The following is a 22436-nucleotide window of genomic DNA, read 5'->3' as shown; positions in this document are numbered from 1 at the left end:
CCGCGTCGGGAATTGAACCCTGGTCCCAGGCCGTTCTCTGCTTCCGGGTCTGCCGCCTCTAACCAGTGAGCCACACCACTTAGGCCCATTGACTTCATACACTATGGCAATTAATGCTAAAATGGAAAAAGTGAACTCCCTGATAACAAGGGCTCAGAACTTCGTGGAAGAAGGAGTACAGTATGGTAGCTGCAGTCCAGTCATAGAAAAACTACCTGATGTCATGAAAGCCATGATAGTGGAAATTAAAAAAATCAGTCGCTGCCCAGGGCAAACAAGATCCTACACCATCTGATGGCCATTTTTCCCAGAAGGAGAATTTTGCTCCCAAAGACAAACTACAACCTTCTACTCTACCAGATCCGTCCCTTCCCTTGCACCAGGAATCGGCAAATGAGTTCAGGAGAAGTATGACTAAAAGATAAAGCAATTCGAGTAGATAATTCACTTCAAAATTACTCAACCGCAAACCCAAAGGAAAATGGATCAGCGAATCCTGAACCCCCGTCAGATAAATGTAATCCTGGAGAATAATTTTGAACTGGTGCTTTCAACATTTTTTTTAAAAGACTGAAAAAAACACTCAACAAAACAAACCTTACAATTGGTTGAGATCAGGAAACTGTAGGGCCAGGAAGGTCTGCAAGTCTACCCTATTTTCAGACACCCTCAAAACATCAAGATTGATGCATACTCACAGGGGCAACAAAGGACGCATTCACATAACAGTGCATAGAACATTGCAGACAATGCCATGGATAAACAGTCATCAAATTCTATAAAACAAGGGCTCCAGAGCACTGGACCGCAGGAACTCGGGGACACGTAGGGCATCACTAACTACAATCTGAACTTGCATGCACTTACTAAGCAATGCCCCCCAAAACAACAGAGATAAGAGTCCCCCAAAACGTCACCTACTGAGCAGTCAATTAAAACTCTGAAAAGTATGGAAAAGCAACCCAACAACCAGCTAGCCCTGTTGTCTCCAGAAAGAAGCGCAGCCCCCAAGTGGGTAACAATTGCCCAGGAAAGTGGGCTGCTACTTCATCTTTAACAGCGTCAGATCAGGTCACGCTCCCTTCTACCAAATCAATAAGCCATGAGACCCTCGGGGAGGCATTGACACCATGCTAGCACACTTCAAGGAGACCCAACAGGAAAGACACAGCAAATATCTGCAAAATAAAAAGTGAGATGAGTAAACAGTCAGTTTTATTGGCCACTTTATTTCAACTCAAAACTCGTTTGGGCTCTGGAACATTTTAAACAGGTCAAATATACTCAAAATCTGCTCGACCCTCCCAGGCCTCGACAAAATAAATAGCAAGGACTTATGCAGATTTATTGCTGACTGGACTAGGGGAGAGCTGGGAATCTACTGAAATACGACACCTCAATGTTAAAATTTGGGGGTGGGGGCATATTATCAACTAACAGCGATAAATATCGCTAAGCACGCTTAGAGCGATTTTAGTTATTGCGGCTATCGCTGGATTTTATCGCTGAGATAGCGTGTTATTATCAACAGCTATCTCCAAGGCGATACAAATTGCAACAATAGCGACGAAATGCTGAAATATCGCCGGTAATCCAGCGATAACATTTCAGCGATAGGGAATTCCTTGATAATATGCCATGGTGGATTTAGCCTGACAATCCAACTCCCATAGGGTAATACAGCTAAGTCAGAAATGTTTCTGACGTTAGAATCCAGCGTTAATGGGGTCTTATCACGACTTCTATTGTCGCTACGTGGGTATGGGGCATCGTTGTTAATAGCGCGAAGCTGCCTTAGCGATGTTTTCCCATGTAGTGTATGTGAAGAACACCTACTTTGCATCTCATTAGCGACAAGAAGCAAGGCGTTTGGGAAACGGGTGCTAACACATTGAAACACACGCTATAGCCTGCTAGCATTTCCTTGTTAATACTGCAATAGAATTATCGCTGCTGTTCGGCCAAAAACGGCCACTAAAGTGGTGATAATTGTCTTGATAATATGCCCCTAAGGATCTTATACTCCAGCACAGCGGCTTGCTGGAAGAGTAGACAATCCATTTGTGTTCCTCCGCGACAGAGAAATATCATTACTTTCTTATCCTACTGGACATTTACATGTACCCGGGACACCCACACTCTCACAAAAATCAACCAATCTGTGCTAATAAGTGCAAAAGGTCCTTCCTGTGACTTTCAACAATCAAAACAAAATCTCAAAATCCCTTTATCAACAATACGTGGAACCAGGTGCACTGGTTTAATATTTTTAGGTAACAAAAGTCATGACTGGCTCACAGCTGCCCTTCACGAATGTTCCTAGAACTCAGGAGCTAATAAAAAAAACCGAATACTCCCCCTAAGAACAAGATTGCTTTAACTTTGTGGAACATAGCAAGTGAAGCCAAAATCGCCCTAGACCTGAGCTAGCAACCTACTTACACACTTTCGATATGTTGCCAGGAGACTTAAGCTTTGGAGAAACACCTGACAGGGGAAATACACAGTTCTAGAAACCTGCAGTAAAAAACGAAGTAGAGGCAGGCCCTGAGGCACTTTGAGCATTTACTTGACTATTAACAAAGCTATAAATGTAACTGAACTGGAAACAAACTCTCCCTATGTGCAAGCATTATTAATTAACAACTGGAAATCTGAGACTCTGGAAACCGGGGTCCTGGCAGTGAACATCTATCTGAACCCTATGGGCACCAGCAGCCAAAAGGAAATTGCAGCCTTGGAACATGCACTGCTCAAACTTAACAGTCATCATTCATGTGCAGAATAGATAGTGACCAGCCACTTCAACCTAAATCTGGATACCCACCGTAGGAGAGGCACTGTAGCACATGCCCTGGATGCAGGCTTGAATGTACATGTGCAGGACTCAAAATATACAAATCTTGACAGAGCTGATCACCAACTGCTGTCAACACTTGACGCAATGGTTCTTAGAGCACTAAATGGAAGATTTATAACGGACTGTCCAATGGCGGCGACTCGTAAACCCCAAGTCCACAGAGTCAGTGCTAGACTGCATATTTGTCTCCTTTCACCTATTCCACAGGGTCATAGTGTTCAAAGTAGAAGGCCATTGAAAAAGTCGACCACCATCCTTCGATGGCAGATATTACAATCAACAACGAATATAATGCCCAGAGGTGCAACCTATGTTTTTAAGATCTAGTAACGATGTGACACCGGATAAGATGAATGGAAGTTGCCCAAGGAAAATACGAACACTGGAAAATTTCCAATCCGCAAAGCATGTAGGAACCAATGAATCCACTAGTTTATTGTATTTATTTATTTATTTATAAAGTTTTATATAGCGCTAACTTGACCCAAGAGGGTATCAGATCGCTTTTCATTTAGGATTGTTGTGTTACAAGTTACATCAGATACAAGAGCACAGTAAGGTACAGTACACATAAACAATGTTTCAATATTCCATAGGAGGGAGGGGAGGAAGGAGTAATAGCGGGGAGACGAGGAGGAACAATGCCCAATGTCCGGCTGGGTAGGTGACGGTCAAGGGGGAAACCAAGGCCAATCTCCTCATTCGATGTCAAGTAGCTCCACTGGTCATCAGCCATGTTGCACAGTGTTAGACGGACCGGGAGGGTCGGCCGAGATTACGGGGAGAGGTCTCCAGGGAGAGCCGTCTCCAACGACTGTACAGATAAGTAACTTCCCCCCCCACAGACGGACACCACACAAGATTGAAGGTTAACGAGACTTTATAGGCAATTCTTAGGTTACGTTGATATGATACAAGGAGGTCTGGACTCAGGGGTCCCCTCGGTTCTGATCTCTGGTTGAGGAAAAAGGGGTAGCGGGACAGTCTTAGTTGCCAATGAGTTAAATAGCTCTCAATCCTCGAGCTCGGTGTGTTTGCTGATCGGGCCGTGGAGGAGCCAAGCCGGTCCCGAGATGGACGAAGGATGATCGACGGGCCGTGGAGAAGCCAAGCAGGTCCCGGGATGGATGACGGATGGTCGACGGGCCGTGGAGAAGCCAAGCAGGTCCCGATGCAGATGACGGTTACAACGGTCCGCGGCCTCGCCAGCAGATCCGGACGACGATGAAGGATGAAGGTTACGACGGCTGTGGCAGCGCCAACAGGCAGGACGATGGTGCACAGGACAGAGCTACGGCAGCGCCAGTAGTCCGTCCAGGGTGAGTTCCTCTTTACGTCTCTCGACTCCAAGATACAACTGCCTTCCTGCTCTGGAGCTGCCCCAGTTATAGGGCTGGCGGGCTTTGATGTCCGGACCCTCGCACTTGGAGGTCGGGAGGTCCGGGATGAGGGAGTCCAGACACCCAGCGGGGGGGTGGAGCCAGCGCCCGGGGAGGCGATGGGCGAGCGGCACTGGCCGGGGGAGAGCCATCGACACCTCTTTCTCCCATTGACCTGCCAAGTAGCTCGCTCACCTCCTGGGTGGAGGGTGGTGCCGGAATGTCTGAGGCCGGGCTAGGCCCAGGGTTGAGGTCGATCGGGGGCCAGGCGGCCTCGTGATGAAGTGTCCAAGATGGCGGCCCAGGCTGAGCGCATGGGTCGGCAGTGGATCGGGCCCATGAGGTGATCATGTTCGAGGGCAGGTGTCCCTGAGGGGACGTAGGACGTACAATGGTGGTGTGTGGTGCTTGTATGACTGGGCTCGGGCCTGGTCGAGCCGGGGGAGAGCGGCCCGTCATGTGGCCTGTCCAACATGCGTCCCCCCCAGCTGAAGGCGGGGAGAGTTACCCATCCTCTTGGGGACTCTCTTCGTCGAGGCGGAAAAACCGGGACAGGCCATCCGCGTTGGCGTGGTCGGACCCAGGCCGGTGTTCAACCGTGAAGTCCATACCTTGCAAGGAGATGGACCAGCGTAGCAGTTTTGGGTTTTCCCCCCGCATATGCATCAACCACTGCAGGGGTCGGTGGTCAGTCTGTACCCGAAAGTGGGTGCCAAAAAGGTAGGGCCGGAGCTTCTTGAGGGCCCATACCACAGCGAAGGCTTCCCTTTCTATGGTGCTCCAGCGTTGTTCCCGGGGTAGGAGTCTCCGGCTGATGAAGGCCACCGGTTGATCAAGGCCTTCGGTGTTCACTTGGGACAGGACTGCCCCAATGCCCTGGTCGGAGGCGTCCGTCTGGACGATGAACTCCCGGCTGTAGTCTGGGGCCTGGAGCACAGGAGCGGAACACATGGCGGCCTTTAACTGTTCGAATGCCGCTTGACACTCTGGGGTCCAGTTCACTTTCTTGGGCTGATTTTTTGATGTGAGTTCGGTGAGAGGCCCCACGATGGTACCATAGTCTTTCACGAACCTTCGGTAGTAGCCCGTGAGGCCCAGGAAGGCTCGCACCTCAGTTTGAGTGATAGGGGGTTGCCAGTTCTGGATGGCGGCAATCTTCAGCTGTAGAGGGGCCACTAGGCCGCTTCCCACCTGGTGTCCGAGGTAGGTCACCGACCCTTGTCCAATTTGACATTTGCTGGCCTTGATCGTGAGGCCAGCTCGCTGAAGGGCTTGTAGTACTGCTTGGAGGTGGTGGAGGTGCTCGGTCCAATGGTGGCTGTACACAGCGATGTCGTCCAGGTAGGCGGCGCTGAACTCTTCGAGCCCCGCCAGGACCTGGTTGACGAGCCGTTGGAAAGTCGCTGGGGCATTTTTCATGCCGAAGGGCATGACCTTAAAATGATAGTGGCCATCGGGGGTGGAGAAGGCAGAACGTTCTTGTGCTCGGGATGTGAGGCCGATCTGCCAATAACCTGCCGTCAGGTCGAAGATGCTGAGGTAGCGGGCAGCGCCCATTCGGTCGACCAGTTCATCTGCCCGGGGGATGGGGTGTGCGTCCGTTCTGGTGACGTCATTCAGGCCCCGGTAGTCGACACAGAACCGGAGTTCTGGTGTGGTTCCGGGGGCGGCCGCTTTGGGGACCAGTACGACCGGGCTGGCCCATGGACTGTCTGAGGGCTCGATGACCCCGAGCGTGAGCATCTTAGCTACTTCCGCCTGGATGCAGGCCCGTACCCGATCAGGTACGCGGTAGGCCCGGTGGCGGATAGGAGGGTTGTCTCCGGTGTCCACATCGTGCACACACCAGGAAGTGACACCTGGGGTGAGGGAGAACAGACTGGCAAATCGTGATAGGAGGGCTTGGCACTCGTGGCGTTGTTCTCTGGTGAGGGACTCCGAGAGTCGGACCCCATCCACGGAGCCGTCTTGCTCCTGGGTCCGCAAGAGGTCAGGGAGAGGTTCGGAGTCGTCTTCAACCCCATTGTCTGTGGCCATCAAGAGACTGAGTTCTGTTCGCGCAAAGTGGGGTTTCAGTCTGTTGGTGTGGAGGACTCGGAGCGGATTCCGGGCGGACTCCATATCGATCAGATAGGTGGCAGGACCCTTGCGCTCGATTACCTTGAAGGGTCCCGTCCATTTGTCTTGGAGAGCGCACGGTTCTGTGGGGGACATTACCCAGACCTGTTGCCCCGGCTCGAATTCAATAGATGAGGCGTTCTGGTCATACCATTTCTTCATGTCCTCTTGACTTGTCTCTAGGTTGGCTTTTGCTAGGTCTCTGAACCTTCGGGACTGGTTGCGGAGGGTGAGGAGGTACCGGAAGACATCGGGCGGACTCTTGGCCGGAGGCATCTCCCAGCCTTCTTTGATCAGGCTGAGTGGCCCCCGTACTGGGTGCCCATAGAGCAGCTCGAATGGGCTGAAGCCTAGGGACTTCTGTGGGACCTCCCGGTAGGCGAAGAGGAGGCACGGCAGCAGCACATCCCACTGGCGACGGAGGGGCTCTTCCAATCCCCCGATCATCCCTTTTAGCGTGCGATTGAACCGCTCAACAAGTCCGTTTCCTTGGGGGTGATAGGGGGTCGTGAAGCGGTAGGTGACCCCACACTGTTGCCAGAGGGACTTCATATATTTGGAAATAAAGTTTGTGCCTCTGTCACTGACGACTTCTCGGGGGAACCCCACACGGGAGAAGATCCCCATCAGGGCCCGGCCGACCACTGGGGCTGTCACGGTCCGGAGAGGAATAGCCTCGGGGTAGCGGGTGGCGTGGTCCACTAGTACCAGGATGAAGCGATGGCCTTGTCTTGTACGCGGGTCTAGGGGTCCCACAATGTCTATTCCGACCCTCTCAAATGGGGTCGTGACTACTGGAAAGGGTTGCAGGGGGGCCTTTAATTTGCGGCCGCTCTTCCCACTGGCTTGGCACGTGGGGCAAGATCGGCAATGCTGGTGCACATCGTTTCTCATTTTTGGCCAGAAGAAGTGGGTCACTAGGCGGCTGTAGGTTTTATCTTGTCCCAGGTGCCCTGCCAGGGGGACATCGTGGGCCAGATTTAGCAGGAAGTCTCTAAAGCGGAGGGGCACCACTAGTACTCGGTTGGCCCCTAGCTCGGCGATTCGTTGCTCGCTGTACAATAGGTCATTGTCCCAGTAGACCCAATGAGTTCCGGAGGTATCCCCTGCGCTTTGGGCGAGCGCTTGTTGTCGGAGTCCCTCAAGGGAGGGACAAGTCTCCTGCTCCTGACGAAATTGTTCTTGTGTGGGTCCCCCTTCTTGAGCCCACTGGTCAAGATTAGCAAGGTCGGAAGGTTGGGCAAGTTCGAGGGGGATACCATGGTCGGGGGTCTCGGCGGGGGCGACCGGGGGCGGTGGCGCCGGCCATTCTGGTTCTTCGGGGTGAGGGTTGGCACGGGCGGCCATGGACCGGGTGGTGACGCACGCCCAGTCTGGGACGCCCAACATCCCCAAGTGTTCTTTTCGCTCCACGGCTGCCCACGGGGAGCTTTCCAGGTCATTTCCGAGGAGGCAGTCCACGGGGGCGTCGTCTCGGACCGTTACCTTCAGCATGCCGGAGACCCCTCCCCACTCAAAGGGGACGCAGGCCATCCGACACAGACTCTCTGAGTTGTCGGCGGATCGTACAGGGCAGAGAATGTTCGGTAGATATTGTTCTGGGGTCACCAGATGACAGCGGACGGCTGTCACACTGGCCCCGGTGTCTCGAAGGGCTTCGGCCCGTTGTCCATTGATGCTCACCCATTGGCTGTACTTCTGGGTGTTAGCGGGTAGGGGGACCCGCGGGACCATGTCTCTTCCCCCTAAGCACGCGAGAGTCATGGCTGCTGGCTCCCACTCTTGATACTCTTGCTCGTCTGTTTCTTGTTCCTCGGAGATCTGTTCTTCCCCTAGTGCCGCGGCGGCCACCTGGCGGGGTCTTGGACTCTGATACTGCGGGCAGCTTGGGTCGTTTGCATAGTGGCCGACTCGTTGGCATCGGTGACATGTAACATTGGCTCTGTATCCCGGTCGCGCCGGGGTGCTGCCCCGGTTGGCCGGGGGGGTGGTGCTGGTAGTGGGGGCGGCCGGAGTGTTGTCTCTTCCTCGTCCTTGGCCCCCTCCTCCTCCTCTGGGTCGGGGGTGACCATTGTTGTTCCTGTTCTGCTCGTAGGACCCATTCCGGCCCACTCTGGTGATCTCCCACCGGTCAGCTTCGGCTGCGAGCTGCCGGGGATCGGTTAACTTGCTGTCGAGGAGGTGTTGGCGTAGTTCAATGAAGCAATTGTTGGACAGATGCTCCCATACCATCAGATTGAACAGCTGCTCGTAGGTCGTGACGTTGTTCCCTCTGATCCAGCCTTCGAAGGCTCTGCTAAAGTACGTTACATAGTCCACCCAAGTTGTACCTGGAATGCGTGTGCAGTCTCGGAACCGCTGACGGTACATCTCGGGCGTGAGGCCATAGCGGGTGAGGAGGGCCGCTTTCATATGGTCGTAGGAGGTCATCTGGTGGTCTGGGAGCTGTAACAGAGTATCGCGGCCCTCATTAAGGAATTTGCCCCATAGGCCGGCTCCCCAGTCGGCTCTATCGATCCGGTGCGCAGTCATCGCGATTTCATAGGCCTTAAACCATTGCTGGATGTCGTCTTCTCGAAAATATTCTCGGACCACATCCTTGGGGATGTGCACTTTTTTCTCCGTGGTCCCTGGGGTGGACGGTCGGTCAGGCACCCCTAACTCTTTATTCTGTTTGCGCAGGTTGATCTCGGCTAGGTTCCGCTCGTGCTCGTACGTTAGTCTTTTTTCCTCGAGCTCCCTTTGCCTCTGTTTCTCCTCTCTTTCTTCTCGGAGGCGAAGGTGCTCTAAGTTTATTTTTTGCTCGGCCAATTTGAGTTCTATGTCCATCTTGAGTCGGGCCATTTCGAGTTCGTGTAGTCGGGCTTTTTCTCTTTCTTGGATCTCGTCTTGCGAGAGACTGGTTCTTTGCCCCTCAGGGCCCGTGCTGGTATTTTTCGCGGTGCTTTGCTCAGGGGCTTCGACATCCCCGGTCTCTGCCCAAGATTCTAGGGCATGCTTGAAATCGTCCTTGGTACTTAGTCCGGTGGTAGCGATACCCAGTTCGATGCAGAACTGCTTTAGTTCACGATGGCTGTATTCCTCGAGTTTTTCCATTTGGAACTTCTCAGTTGATCCGCTCTCTTTAGTTGACATTGTTGTTCGTTGTGGGGTGAGCTACTCTCTGTACGTTATGCGGTGATTCGGATCGCGCCGCTGGCCACCAATGTTAGACGGACCGGGAGGGTCGGCCGAGATTACGGGGAGAGGTCTCCAGGGAGAGCCGTCTCCAACGACTGTACAGATAAGTAACTTCCCCCCCCACAGACGGACACCACACAAGATTGAAGGTTAACGAGACTTTATAGGCAATTCTTAGGTTACGTTGATATGATACAAGGAGGTCTGGACTCAGGGGTCCCCTCGGTTCTGATCTCTGGTTGAGGAAAAAGGGGTAGCGGGACAGTCTTAGTTGCCAATGAGTTAAATAGCTCTCAATCCTCGAGCTCGGTGTGTTTGCTGATCGGGCCGTGGAGGAGCCAAGCCGGTCCCGAGATGGACGAAGGATGATCGACGGGCCGTGGAGAAGCCAAGCAGGTCCCGGGATGGATGACGGATGGTCGACGGGCCGTGGAGAAGCCAAGCAGGTCCCGATGCAGATGACGGTTACAACGGTCCGCGGCCTCGCCAGCAGATCCGGACGACGATGAAGGATGAAGGTTACGACGGCTGTGGCAGCGCCAACAGGCAGGACGATGGTGCACAGGACAGAGCTACGGCAGCGCCAGTAGTCCGTCCAGGGTGAGTTCCTCTTTACGTCTCTCGACTCCAAGATACAACTGCCTTCCTGCTCTGGAGCTGCCCCAGTTATAGGGCTGGCGGGCTTTGATGTCCGGACCCTCGCACTTGGAGGTCGGGAGGTCCGGGATGAGGGAGTCCAGACACCCAGCGGGGGGGTGGAGCCAGCGCCCGGGGAGGCGATGGGCGAGCGGCACTGGCCGGGGGAGAGCCATCGACACCTCTTTCTCCCATTGACCTGCCAAGTAGCTCGCTCACCTCCTGGGTGGAGGGTGGTGCCGGAATGTCTGAGGCCGGGCTAGGCCCAGGGTTGAGGTCGATCGGGGGCCAGGCGGCCTCGTGATGAAGTGTCCAAGATGGCGGCCCAGGCTGAGCGCATGGGTCGGCAGTGGATCGGGCCCATGAGGTGATCATGTTCGAGGGCAGGTGTCCCTGAGGGGACGTAGGACGTACAATGGTGGTGTGTGGTGCTTGTATGACTGGGCTCGGGCCTGGTCGAGCCGGGGGAGAGCGGCCCGTCATGTGGCCTGTCCAACACACAGGTTTCAGCATTCAGGAAAAAACAGTTTTTAGTTGATTGGGAAATCATGATAGTAAACTTAAAAAACGTCCTTGGGGTAAACCATTGGCAACGTCTGTTCTCCAACATCCAGCCAACAACAGGTGATACAATAGCACTCGCAAACCTCATGGGCGGGCACTAAAAGCAGCGAAGGCAAAACAGCATTTACGCGCACCCGGATCTTTTGCCTATATTCATAAAGATTAGGAAGGAGTATAAGAAAGCTATTTGGAAGGCAAAGAGTGCAAGCAATGAACAAGACAGGATTGAAATTGTACAAACCCACAACTTAAAAAACAGCTAATCCCTGTGGGCCCTGATTAACCAGTTAGAGGATGGCCCCACCTGCGCTGCTAGCAGTAATGTCCTGCAACAAATCTGGCTTGCTCATATTGGACCATATATAACAGCAACAGGCCCACTCTGCTGTGCATAAATAACAAGAATGACATGCCTACTCTTTCCTTCCTCCAGGCCACTATTGAAGTGTAAATAAAGAAAACAAGGGGAAATGGCTCGCCGGGCCCAAGCAAGATGTCAGCTTCAATCTACAAGCACGACCCAGACGTATGGAAGAAATCACTTTGCCAACTAATGTATTACTGCTTCCATGAAAATTCCATACCAGAGTCTTGGCGAGGGTCAATCCTTCACCAATTTACTCAGCCCAGAACAGTAATCATATGATTGCATTAATGGACACTGATGCAGAGATCGTTGCTGGCATTTTACGTCAGGAATTGGAAAATTGGGTAGAGGAACTGAGCCAGCTCTCACTCAACCAAACAGGTTTTTGCCCCAACTCGAGCATAACAGACAATCTTGCCGCCTTTTGTATGCTAATAGAGAAACATGCACATAACTCTGTATAAGGGTTACCTCTATTGTCATCCTTGCCCGACACTCCCATAGTACACTTCTAGTTAGAAGCCCTGAGGGTACCTTTCGGGTAATACACAGAAAAACCAACTGTTCTACACATGCTTTATTGATTTCTCAAAAGCTTTTGCCCATATCGACAGTAACTTGCTGTGGTATAAAGTGGCAACACGGAACATCCCAACTAATTTTGTGTGAGCCCTACAACTACTGTACTATGAAACATGGGCAAAAATTAGCCAGGGCACAAATAAGGGACTAAAGCCATGAATACAAACAGGGTGAGGCCTAAAACAAAATTGCGTTCAAGCCCCAACATTGTTCAATCTCTTGAATTTCTGATCTGAGCAAAGCTTTGGCTGAGGCGCACTCATAAACCCCACACTGGGGCTACAACCGCTGACACTTCAATATGTAAACAATATCGTCCTCATGATTTTAACCCCTATTGGCCTGCAAAACATGCTTAACACATGGTCTCTTTACTGCGCAACAAACCGGATGACAGTTAATTTAGACAAAACTATAATAGTCATCTTCAGAAATGGGCACAAAAAGAGGGGCAATTGGTACTGGGGAGGCAGTCTAGTATAAAAGAGTCCCAGCTACAAGTAACTTAGGATGTGGCTTCAAGAACACCCCTCTCTCAGGCTTCATCTAAATGCACTAAAGCCTCATCTCGCTTCATTCATATCCACTTTTCAAAACTACATAGTAAATTACCCATGCCAACTTAGAAACCAATTCTTATCCCAATTCTATCCTACGAATCAGTAGCCTTCCCAGGAAGGTTAAACCTATTTCTGAACAATGCCCAAAGTAAAGTCTTCTGCCTGATATTCCATCTTCGACAGCAAACGTTACCTTCACAAATCACAAATGTGTTTAGAATTTGAGCTTCAAGATCTAGGGCTAGCACGCAAAGTGCCCTTCTCCAGTATCTGTCATGCTTAAGAAAGGGCCCCTCGAATACACTAAAAGCATTAACTTGGAAAGAGATTCAGGATAACAGCCAAGCAAACTGTTGGGGCCATGCAAGGAGTGAGGCCTTGGAACTGAAGCACCAACCTCACCACATCTTCGGCAAGCATACCTCCCACATAATGCCTTTAAACTTGCAATGAACAAACAAATGAAGCTATTATCTTGGGTACGAGATATGGAGTGCTTCCATGCGCATAAATACTCGTGGCTATGTATCAACGCATATAAATCGCCAATGCCACAGAGCTATCTTTTTTTAAATCATCAAAGTCTATTCTAAATCTAGATTTTTGGTGCTAAGATTCAGCCTTATACCAACAAAGGATTCACTGCCACCATGGGCCCAAGAACCTCTATGGGCATATTAGCAAGAACTTCGTTAAACTTATCGCTGTTTTAGCGGCAGGGATCGGCCGCTAAAACGGCGATAATGGGCTTGCTAATATGTGTTATAGAATCCAATAGAAGCCCAGGTTAGATGTCCTGCATATCTAACCTGGGCTTCTATTGGGATTATATAACGCATATTAGCAAGCCCATTATCGCTTTTTTAGCGGCAGTTTCATGCCGCTAAAACTGCGATAATTATAACGAGGTTCTTGCTAATATGCCCCCAAGTTTGCTGTCATGCAGGCTGTGTCAGGGGCAGGAAGAATCTTTTTGCACATATTGTGCATATGCCCAATTCAGCAACATGCATGCAGAAGGCTTCTTCGTAATCTTTTTAATGCTAACAGAGTAAGAACATGCCTTGCTTGTCTGTTTGCAAGGCCGGAGTCCCAAAGTAACAGCTTGCCTATTCAAATGTATTATCATTGTGGCACAGCTATTTAAAGTGGCCACACAACCAATCAGAGGACCTATTTCCAAAAGGATTAATTTTTCTTTCATTTGCACTTTCAGTGCACTGACAGTTTACCTTGTGCATGTCTACGCAATTAAGGACAATTACTGAAGAGTCCTCTTGTCATTCATTTGTTATTGTTCCTTTTAACTGTTTTTTATACTGTTAACATATGCACCCCCCATTCTTCATTCTCATCTGCTACATTGTTACAATGTTAAATGTACATTGTAAAATAAGTAAATCCAATAATAGTAGGTATTCCTAAGTTGGTTTATTAGACATAGTTGGTAGTAAGGAAGGCCCCACCGGGAGCAGCATCCAGCTGCTCAGCCCCGCTCACTCAAACTGACCACACATTCAAACCATGCATACACGAACATTCTAATGACATCACACACACAGGCCGAGCAGCAGAGAAGCAGAAGACCAGAATATAACACATCTCCCTCCTTTAAAACAATGAAAAGAAAAGAAAGCAAGAGAAAATAAATACAGTATGCCCTGACGATGACAAGGTCAGGATTTCAAATAAGCAGTCAACACAAATAAATGAATGACTACAAATAAAAATTATGAAATAGCAATATAGCATAATATAGGAATTCTTGCACAAAACATGAAAAGAGGCATAATATCACCTTGCACAAAATCAATGCCAAAGACATCACATAACAATTCAATCTGACAAATTAGACCTCACATAACCACCATCCCCCATCACAAACCAAAACCCTAAATATCACAAATCATGCCAGTTGGCCAGACTGTCACGAAAAGCAATAAACAGGGAACCACACTAGATAAAATGGAGTCCCAAAGAATAACAAAGATAGGACGCAGCAGTTCTAAGCTAAGCAACACACTGCACAACACAGTCTACAATAGAACACCACAAGGTAGAACAAACAGCATGGGGTATACCCAAAACACATAACTTCCCAATACACGGGATACATGAGTCCCTGAAACACACCTAAAATAATACACACAGCACAAGGTGCATGACTCCTTGTGCATGGGGTACATGACACCCCAACTTAATGTACTCAAATTACATGACTCCCTAGCGGCTCTCTGTATTACTGAACACCTCTGACTGAATAGAGCACTTACGTGGTTCAACAATATAAATCATGTATAAAACTGAGCATGAACAGAACTGAGCACTCTGCAGCCCATATAATTCAACCTGAAACGGATGCAGCACCTCAAAAAATGAGCACCTTTGTGGCTCCGCAAAAGATACACTCTAAAAGTCCAAACTGGAAAAACTAATCTTCAGAAAATTCACACGGCTCTCTGTATAACTGAACACCTCAGACTGAATAGAGCACTTAAGTGGTTCATCAATATAAATCATGTATAAAACTGAGCATGAACAGAACTGAGCACTCTGCAGCCCATATAATTCAACCTTAAACGGATGGAGCACCTCAAAAAATGAGCACCTTTGTGGCTCCGCAAAAGATACACTCTAAAAGTCCAAACTGGAAAAACTAATCTTCAGAAAATTCACCATAGAATTGAGTCCCTGCACGACTCCTCACAGTAAAAATGTGAATTCCTCCATCGGAATAGAGCACAAGAAAATGTGGTTCATCAAAAACATGCAGCATAAATAAATCTCATCACCTACCAAAAGTAGTTCCAAAACGTATAGCAGTATCACACGCTCCTACTAATAATCACTAGAAATAAATTAAATTGAGCATCACAACTCAAATTGGCTCAACCAATTAAAGCAAATACAACTAGGAATGAACACCTCAAAACATTTTGAGCACATATGTGGTTCACTACAATAAAATAAAAATCTAGCACTTCCACGACTCAACACAGGGTACACAACTTCCATAACTACCTCAAACGCACACCAAAATTTAACATGGTACAGATTATGGGACGTCCATATCCACAATTTGCAGCAGTTCTATAAATTTTAGTACAACATAGTAGGCACAACTATATGCATAAGCTACGAGTCTGAAGGCAACAGAATAAATTAAAAATAATAAAAGTAGACACCGTTGTCACGATAAGGCTGTAAGACCTGAGCTTGGCAAAATAATAATTTGAAATAATAAATGTAGTCACCGTTGACTCAATGCGCAGCTCCACTTCTCCAAATCTGTGTAATTACTTCTCCATCAAGCGTCGCTGCCATGCTGATACAGAGAGTGAGTTACGATGCTTTCTCAGGACACTTCACAGTTCCGGGTAGGTGTCAGACAAACGTAATCACGCAGTGCGTCTATTCTGGCTTACGACTCTCCTGTCATCACTGCGTGATGACTCATCACTCACAGCCTGCTCACATTACGTTCTGGAATGCGGGGACTATGACTCTGACACAACAAAGCTGAAACATTCCTTCAGAAAGGATGTCGGCTGGCACTCAGAAGATTAACTGTAGCAACGTTACAGGTAATTACTTTTAAATCCAAACAAGATGGAAATGTGCCGTTGCCTTTGCCGAAGATCACACATGGGCTCCACCAACAGTTTTAAATAAACAGGCTATTATATAACTCACAAGACTCCTTTCCAGTGTAGGATAAAGCACTGCATGAAACCGTTTGAAGCAGAGGCACTTGAGGCACAGTAAAAGTGAAATGAAAATGCGGTCCCAGAGAGTCATACACATTCCGATTAAAATGTGCAAGTCTCTTCTTGTTTGACACCATCGATGCAGTGCAAGCAGGCAGGTCTAAGTCACAATGTTCAAAACATTCAGAAGAAATAGTGTGTACGAAGGCAGGTTTCAAGTCATTCGCGCCACACACATGTCTTCTAGGCAGGAACTTTAGTGTTTTAAAAATCCAGAAACTGGAAACATGCACAGATGGTCACAGAAAACGCTGAACATTTTCTATCATAGTGAAGAGGTTCAAAGCTACGTGAAAACCAGTATGTAACATCATCAATCCTTGTCCTTAAATTTGACACAGCATATTTATGCAGGTAAAAGCGTCATCCACAATGAAAGCAGATTTATCGTTGACAGGAGAAATGTTGAAAACATCCCAAAAATTGGTCGTAGTAGCAGGTTTCAGGCCTCAAAATCCAGGTCACAAAATACTCAGGTTGATTTAAAGCAATACGAGTCATACACTGTCCAACACCAAAAACATACCTCTGTGGGCTATCTGCTGAAAAAGACACCGGTGGGGCATCGAGGTCATTATCAAGCTTATTTTAAGGCTTCTCTGTCAAACTTCTTTGTAGTTTCTTGTAAAATTTCTTGTTTCTGCACGTGTAGTTTTTTCAGGATCGTCGCCACTGTTACAATGAAGAAAGTACTTTGGGAGGTAAGCAAATCCAATAGTCGTAGGTATTCTTAAGTAGGTTTATTAGTTATAAGTTGGTAGTAAGGAAGGCCCCACCGGGAGCAGCATCCAGCTGCTCAGCACCACTCACTCAAACTCACCACATATTCAAACCATGCATACACGAACATCCTAATGACATCACACACACAGGCTGAGCAGCAGAGAAGGAGAAGACCAGAATTTAACATACATCCTAGCTCCTTTTGGTAGCATTACGGACAACTATTGAAAGGTTCACAGACAGGCACTTTGCCTGGTGTATATTTGGCTCAGTTAAGGACAATTTCTTAAGAGACCTCTTGTTTTTAATATGCTATTGCACCTATCAACTGTTTTTATCCTGGTAACATCCGCCCCCATCCTTTTGGTAGCATTAAGGACAATTATTGAAGGGGCCTCGCATTAAGCGTGTTCTTGAGTATTTCTTACAATGCATTCTTTTACCATATAATGGTTTTAATTAACTGCATCATGGTTAATAAATAAATGCAAGTAAAATACACAATCTAAGTTAAGGACAACAGCAAATGGTGTAAAACACCTACCACCTGAAAGTTTGTACCCGATTTCAAACCTTTTGGAGATCTTTTCCTACCCTGAAGATGGTTATAGATTACTCATATTATATAAGTACATATATTGGTAAATCAGATGTACTTCTTTGATGAGAAGGATCTAAAGGTTATTAACCTCTAAAGTGTATTCTATGCTTAACAATTGAGACAAACTTCAATGTCAAGTTTAGCCACTGGTTTCTTAAGTGCCTGACTAACCCTAGTATTTCTAAGTTTCTTTCATTCTTTCAATTCATGTTTTGCTTAATAGCTGTTAGGTTTATTGGTCTAAGGTCAAGGCACTAGCTCTTGTAAGAAGAAACAAATGTGGGATTGCACTGCTTCACCTCCCAGCCGCTTCGCCCCTAAGCATTATGGTGAATGCAGTTCATCAAGCGTGTGTACTTGCAGAAAAGTTATTTCAAGTGTTTCACCAGGTTGGTGCAGATCAATGCTGGCCATCTCTAAACTCTGGATTATTATCCGTCATCCGTAGAGATTAGGCATGAAAATATTTGGGATTGCTGAGAAGGCTGCCGGGTCACAGTACCTGTCCAGGCGCGCAGGTGCCTCTCCACAAGCTGGTCAGCTCAAACGGGCTCAAAGGAGCCTTTTAAACAGGAAACAAATGTGGGATCACACTGCTTCTCCTCCCAGCGGGTTTGCCCCTATGCATTATGGTGGATGCAGTTCATCAAGCGTATGCACTTGCACAAAAGTTATTTCGAGTGTTTCACCAGGTTGGTGCAGATCAATGCTGGCCATCTCTAAACACATGTTTCTGGATTATTATCCATCATCAGTAAAGATTAGGCATGAAAATATTTGGGGTTGCTGAGCAGGCTGCCAAAGTCTTCTCGGGTCACAGTACCTCTCCAGGCGAGCAGGTGCCTCTCCACAAGCTCGTCAGCTCAAAGCTGCTCGAGGGAGCCTTTTAAACCGTAAACAAATGTGGGATTACACTGCTTCACCTACCAGGGGGTTTGCCCCTAAGCATTATGGTGGATGCAGTTCATCAAGCGTGTGTACTTGCAGAAGAGTTTTTTCAATTGTTTCACCAGGTTGGTGCAGATCAATGCCGGCCATCTCAAAACATGTGTTTCTGGATTATTATCCGTCATAAGTAGAGATTAGGCATGACAATATTTGGGGTTGTTGAGCAGGCTACCAAAGTCTTCTCGGGTTACAGTATCTCTCCAGGTGCGCAGGTTCCTCTCCACAAGCTTGTCAGCTCAAAGCGGCTCGAGGGAGCCTTTTAAACAGGAAACAAATGTGGGATCACACTGCTTCACCCCCCCAGCGGGTTCGCCCCTAAGCATTATGGTGGATGCAGTTCATCAAGCGTGTGTACTTGCCCAAAAGTTCTTTCGAGTGTTTCACCAGTTTGGTGCAGATCAATGCTGGCCATCTCTAAACATGTGTTTCTGGATTATTACCCTGGGTGAAGCACTAGGCTACGCTCACAAACTTCGCACTATGCGAGCTGCACGTAGCACAGTGCGAACACGCGTAGCGCAGCAGTCATTTTTTGCTTGTTCGCGGTCCTCAACGTCATGTTCGCAACCGCGAGCAAGCAAAATGACATCCCGGCGAGATTCTCAACACGGGGAGGTCAGGTTTCTCATTGCGAGTGGTCGAGCATGCTCGCGACCGCTCGCGATGAGAAACTACCAGTACGCGTTGAGAAATCTGCCGCTCGAGTAAAAATCTACTCGAGCGGCAGAAAACTACAGCTTGCACTGTGTAAGATGCCGTTTTCAATGTTTGAACAGTGCCGGGTGCTTCTCCGCACTGTGCACAAATTGAAAAGGCATCTTGCACAGTGCGAACATGCTACTACGCAGCTCGCGCAGTGCTACGTGAAGTTCGCTTACTTCGCGAACTACGCCCACCCCTAATTATTATCCATCATCAGTAGAGATTAGGCATGAAAATATTTGGGGTTGCTGAGCAGGCTGTGCTGGGAAGTGAAGCAGTGTGCTCCCATTCCCCTTCTGTTTAAAAAGGTTCCCTTGAGCCACTGAGCTGACGAGCTCTTAGAGATGCATCTGTGCGCCAGGGAGGGGTACAGAGATCTGAGAGGATTGAGGCAGCTTTCTCAGCAAACCCCAGATGAATTTCTTTTTATCTCTACTGATGAAGGATAAAATCAAGAAACACATGTGCCTAGAGATTAACAGCACTAACCTGCACCAACTTTGGTGAAACACTCAGCAAACTTTCAAGTAAGCATTTGAATTGAACTGCATTTACCAGGATGCAAAGGGGTGAACTGTGATGGGAAGTTAAGCAGTGTGCTCCCATCCCCATTCTGTTTAAAAAGGCTCTTTTGAGCCACTGGCTGACGAGCTCTTAGAGATGTACCTGTGCGCCAGGGAGAGGTACAGAGACCTGAGAGGATTGAGGCAGCTTTCTCAGCAAACCCCAGACGAATTTCTTTTTATCTCTACTGATTAAGGATAAAATCCAGAAACACATGTGTATAGAGATTAACAGCACTAACCTGCACCACCATTGGTGAAACAGTCTGCAAACTTTCAAATAAGCATTTAAATTGAACTGCATTTACTAGGAATCAAAGGGGCGAACTGTGCTGGGAAGTGAAGCAGTGTGCTCCCATACCCCTTCTGACTAGCTCTTGTAAGGTTGAGGAGATCCGTAGATTTTGAAAAGTTTTTATGAACCACAATGTACCCCATTATAGGCCTATGTAGTTACACAACCTTTTACCAATATTTGTCATACCATTGTTCTACATAACAGGTTTGCTGCTGACCTTTCACCTAGTCAGGTACTGCATAAATGTTGTGTGGTTTTCTTTGAAAACTAGCCTCATTTATTATGCTTGAGGATTCTCAGTGTGACAGGAGGATTACACTCTTCTGCATAATAACTCTGTGTAAAGGTTACCTCTATAGCCCTACAGGCTCATAGTACACTATGAGAGTACCTTTCGGGTATACAAGCTCTACATCTTTGCTGGGCAAACCAGGGGAGAGAAAAAAATTCCATGCTGACACACTGATGCGAGACGCTGAGGTTCCTGCATGCAGACCCTCCAGCACGCAGTGGTCTGACACCCCTTGCGGCCAATGTTCCCTCTAATTTTTTTCCTCCGTGTGCGGCAATGTAGGGTCTCTGTGCGCTGCAGCCATGGCTATGTGTGCTAGAAACCAGACACATGTGTGTGCAGTGCCAAATATCACTCTAAACCTTTGCTTAAAAAAACAATCACCCCACAGCTCAGCTCTGTTAAGAAGAGAAATTGTATTCCTCTGTCTGATGTAACATTTCCGGTCCTCCGTGTAATGTGTATGCAATGTAAAGTGCTTAACACCTTACACTGGTATGAGTGGGCCTATTAAACAAAATAAATATAAAAGAGAGAGGGTTATTTAGACTTGAGAGGCACTGTTAAAGCTTGGTAATGAGAGTATCCATGGCTGGGGAGGTCATTGTTGGGCCAACAAACATTGTCCGCCAGGCGTCACCAGCACTAAAGCCTGCCCTGTTCAAATAGCACTAACAATTACTGTAAAATTATGAAAATGTCCCACATTGCAATTTGAAACATTGGCAGCTATGTTGCTGCATTTCTTTTCTTAATAGGGCTGGGTTGCGGGGTGATTGTGTGCATTTGTTAAGGGTTTTGTGTTAAGTGCAGCTCATGATGGGTGCTGAGATTAACATGAAAACTTTAACAAATGCACAGGGATATCTTAAGGATTTTGAAGGCCCTGGGCCAAACTTATTTCTGGGGCCCCTGATCAGAACAGCTTTGGATTTATGATGCAATTTCAGCTTTTTTATGTCCTTTTTGGCCATGTCACCGACACTGCGGAGGCACACTGGTCGAAATTCTAAATGTGCTTCCCTCTAATATTCAGGGATAGTAATATGTGTTTTCAAAATTGTAACGTAGCAGCCAGAAGGAAAACAAGAGTATACTAGTGAGAAATAGGATTTAGTGGCGGAGAAAGGAGAAGAGAGGAACAAAAGAAAAATGGAGAAGGGGGTAATGGAGAAATTAGTAAAAGAGGGATGGAAAGAGAAAGGCAGCCAAAGGTTATGGAGAACTAGGAGGGAGAATGGAGAATGGAAAACCGGTAAGAGAAAAAGCAAGAACAGGCATCGAGAAGGAAATGGAGACAAGAATTGGATGGGGGAGAAAGGAAAGTGGGTAAACATGGTGTGGGACAGATATGAGGAAGAGGAAACAAAGAGAAGGAGACGGCGAGAGCAGCTGGGTATTGGAAGAAAAAAGGACAAAAGATATGTCAGAGAAGACAGCGAGTGTGCTTTGGCAAGGCTTCAGAAGTAGCATCTCTGCATATCGACGATGGGGTTCTATAAAAGAACCTTTTTCACCATCTTGTCATTTCTAAACACTTGCTCTATGTAACTGTGCTCACTTGAACGAACTGAGAAAGGTGGAAGGCTGGTTAGGCCTTGCTAAGATTTTGAATCTTGCCTAGATGCAGGTCTGCTGCATGTAAGACCCAACGCTTCCCGCAGCTTTTGACTTCCACTGAGAAAGATCACTTGTTCGTGACATTTTCTCCTGGTAGTCTCTAAATCTCACATTTAGTGCCAGGCCTCATGTGCTAACTGGCAGATTTAGACCCTCTGTTAATCAGCACCTAAATTGCCCTTCCTCACATTCTGATTGTGTGATGTTCCTAGCTGACAGTGGGTGACTTATGACGGACACAAAGTTCCGGGCTTTATGTGGGCCAGGTCTCACCAGTGCTGAGCACCGGTAGTTTTTTAAAGGAGGTCTCAAAACGGGTCTATATCGGGCTCTGTTTTGAGCCCTGGCACAGGCAGTCCACTTTTCCTCTGGATTGCAGTGACAACAGGCACATGGGTGTGCGAGTGCACACACTGCTCACTTCTCACTAGTGGAGAAGTTATGGCATGAAGTCATGCCACATGGCCGTTGTAGGGGAGGGGAAATCCTTCAAAGAGAGTCATGTTCTCTCTGGATTTACCTTCTCTTTTTCAAACTCAGAGGCAGCAAAAATGTTGCGGTATCACCAGGGATTTAAGTGGAAGCTTTTCCAATATTATATACAAGCCATAGTTGCTGCTTATTTATCTTATGCAAATAACAACCACTGACAAGGCCAATAGTGTGACTTTTGCAG

The 22436-nt window shown here is 47.9% G+C and overlaps 1 protein-coding gene across 1 annotated transcript in view; it reads right to left on the bottom strand.

Moving 5' to 3' along the window:
* The window catches only part of LOC147718909 (gamma-aminobutyric acid receptor subunit gamma-4-like), a 2086028-nt gene that overhangs the window by 1762504 nt on the left and 301088 nt on the right, over positions 1–22436 (bottom strand). The gene's annotated exons all lie outside the window — the stretch shown is intronic.

Source organism: Lissotriton vulgaris, chromosome 4_1 (assembly GCF_964263255.1).
Source record: "Lissotriton vulgaris chromosome 4_1, aLisVul1.2, whole genome shotgun sequence".
In the NCBI taxonomy this organism is placed as follows: Eukaryota; Metazoa; Chordata; class Amphibia; order Caudata; family Salamandridae; genus Lissotriton; species Lissotriton vulgaris.
This window is presented reverse-complemented; position numbering and strand designations above follow the sequence as displayed.